This window comes from Microcebus murinus, chromosome 15 (genome assembly GCF_040939455.1).
Source record: "Microcebus murinus isolate Inina chromosome 15, M.murinus_Inina_mat1.0, whole genome shotgun sequence".
Classification (NCBI taxonomy): Eukaryota; Metazoa; Chordata; class Mammalia; order Primates; family Cheirogaleidae; genus Microcebus; species Microcebus murinus.
In genome coordinates this window covers 3,883,540-3,886,420 of record NC_134118.1, presented here as the reverse complement: position 1 = coordinate 3,886,420, position 2,881 = coordinate 3,883,540, and positions in this window count along the sequence as shown.

Genomic DNA, 2,881 nt, shown 5'->3' with positions numbered 1-2,881 from the left:
TATTTTTGATGCTATTATAAATGATATTTTAAAATTATTTTTTCAATATTTGTTGCTGGAATATAGAAATATAATTGATTTTTTATATATTGACCTAGACACAATTATGTCATCTCCAAAAAATGATAGATTTTCTCTTCCTATTTTTCATGCTTTTATTTCTTTTTCTTGCCTTATTTCATTGCTAGGACCTTCAATACAGTATTGAATGGAAGTTAAGAGTATACATCATTACCTTGTTTGTGATCTTAGGGAGAAAGTGTATTTCACCATTAAATTTTGCAATGTGTTGGGATGATGATATAATTTTTCTCATTTATCCTGTTAAAGTGGTCAATTACATGATTTGATTTTTAATTTTGCAACAACACTGTATTCCCAGACAAATCTCACTTGGTCATGGTACATTACCTTTTCTTATTCATTGTCAGACTCAATCTGCTAGTCCTTTATTATGGATGTTTACATCTACATTCATGAGGGATATTGATCTGTAGTTTTCTTGTAATGCCTTTGTCTGTGTTTGGTATCAGTGTTATTTCAGGCTCATAAAACATGATGGAATGTAATCCTGTCCTTTTGGTTTTCTCAGAGACATAGTATCACATGAGTATTATTTATTCTTTAAAATTTGATATAATTTGTCATCTGAGCTTAGAATTTTCTTGAGAGGAAGTTTTAGATTATGAATTTGATGTCTTAAAATATATAGGATATTCATACATGCAATTTCTTCTTGAGACTGTTTTTTCAAGAAATTTTTGCATTTTATCTAAGATATATACTTTATTGGCATAAAAGTGTTCATTATGGGAATTATTATCATTTTAATGTCTATAGGATCTGTAGTGCTATTCACACTTTCATTTCTGATATTGATCATTTGTGGGTTTTTTCTTTATTAGTATTTCTAGGGCCTTATCAATTTCATAAAAATCACTTTGGACTTTGCTGATTTTGTCTATTATTTGTTTTCTGTTTCATCAGTTAACTTTGAGTTTAACTTGTTCTTCTTGTTATAACTTCCTAATGTGGAAACTTAGATCATGATTTTGAACCTTTCTTCTTTTCTAATATAGGCTTTTAAAGCTATAAATTTTCCTCTCCATATTGTGTTAGCTGCATCCCAGAAATTTTAATGTGCTGTGTTTTCATATCATCCAGTTAGAAGTTATTTTCTACTTCCATTTGTGAGTTCACCTTTGACTGATGGATTATTTAAATGTGTTTTTAATTTCCAAATATTTAGGGAGACAGTCTGGATATTTTATTTTTATTGATTCTTAATTTAATTCTATGATAGTCAAGACCATATCTTGTAAGATTTCAAACTTTTTGGCAAATTTTAAGACTTATTTAATTAAGTAGTGTAAGGTCTAATTTATAGAACATTCTGTGTACACGTGAAAGAAAAGAATATACATTATGTAGAGAGTAGTGTTTTGTAAATATTGATTAGGTTAGTTTGGTTGATAATGTTAAAATCTATTTTCCTTACTCTTTTTAAAAAAGTCTATTTGTTCTATCAATTGCTAGAAGGGGTGCTCAAATTTCATAGCACAACTGTGGATTTTTCTATTTCTCACTTTATTTCTGTCAATTTCTGCTTCATGTAGTTTACCATTCAGTTACTTAAGACAGATGTACCCACTGATGAATTATCTTTTTTGCTCCTATTTGAACGCAGCCTTCCTGTGTCGTGGCCCATTTACAGGACGGAGCATGAACACAGAACACAAAACACAAACACAGAATACAAAGAAAAACGCGGACACACGTACAAATGGTTGAGTCAAGTAAAAAGACACCAGGTCCATTTTATTTTTATACTCTTAAAAATTAAAGTTAGTTCCTTGTACGTAACCACCCAGGCATTGCAGCAATAGCCATAAATTCCAGAATCGCCTTAGGGAAACACGTCCCCTGACTCAGAATCTCCAGGTGGTTGCTCTAGGCGCCAGGCATAGATCACAGACTGAGATTAGCAAGGATGGGCAAGGCAGGTCACAGGAGGCATTTCTCATCCCCAGCTTTTCTTAGGGTGACCTCCTAAGACCTTCAGCTGAACCCCAGCAGCTGTATCTGGCTTAGGTCGCCCCTCCCTTGAGGGGTCTTACCCGTCATTGACTAACCAGCCATCTTATGGGGTGTATATCGTGTGGCCTCCAGATCCCCAATGCCATGGGGCAGGGCCGCTCTTGCTAGTTGCAGCTCAGGTCCTTTGTTATGCCTCTAGGCAACACCTTTGTTTATCACAGAGAGCCTGTCCAGAACACATTACTTTCAAACACTCTGGGCAGAACACATACATCACTCACTAACTTTAATTCTTAAACTAGGAAAATATATGTCAGTCCCCTACATTCCTGAGGACAGGGGCGTTGTGTATTCTGTAGAGAACACTGCCTGGAGCATGGCAGGTATCTGTTAGGTGGATGCAGCACACCTGACCTCATCCTCCCAAGAGCCTGGCTAGATTGTTATCACCCACTTCATAGATGACGGTAAGCCACTATGCAGCTCTTCCTCCCTTCTCTTCCTTCTCTGCATCTCCCTTGAGTGAGTGGTATTTGTAAAGATGGGGCAATGGGTCTGCAAAGACAATAAATGACATTTGTGGACAGCTCTGAGACGATGCAGCCTACTCTAGTCATTCTTGGCCTCATCTATGCACCCCAATCTCTATACAAACGTCAGATGTGGCTATGTCCACCACTAATACTACTGTGGGTATTACTGCCAATACTGCAATCCCAAGCATATTCCCAGATATCCCTGAGGTTCCTCTCGAGTTCCCTAGGCTTAAATACCAGGGTGCTAGTTTGGTAATCTGAACTTTTATTCAACTCCCTGGCATTGTATAAATTTACACAAAGAGTTT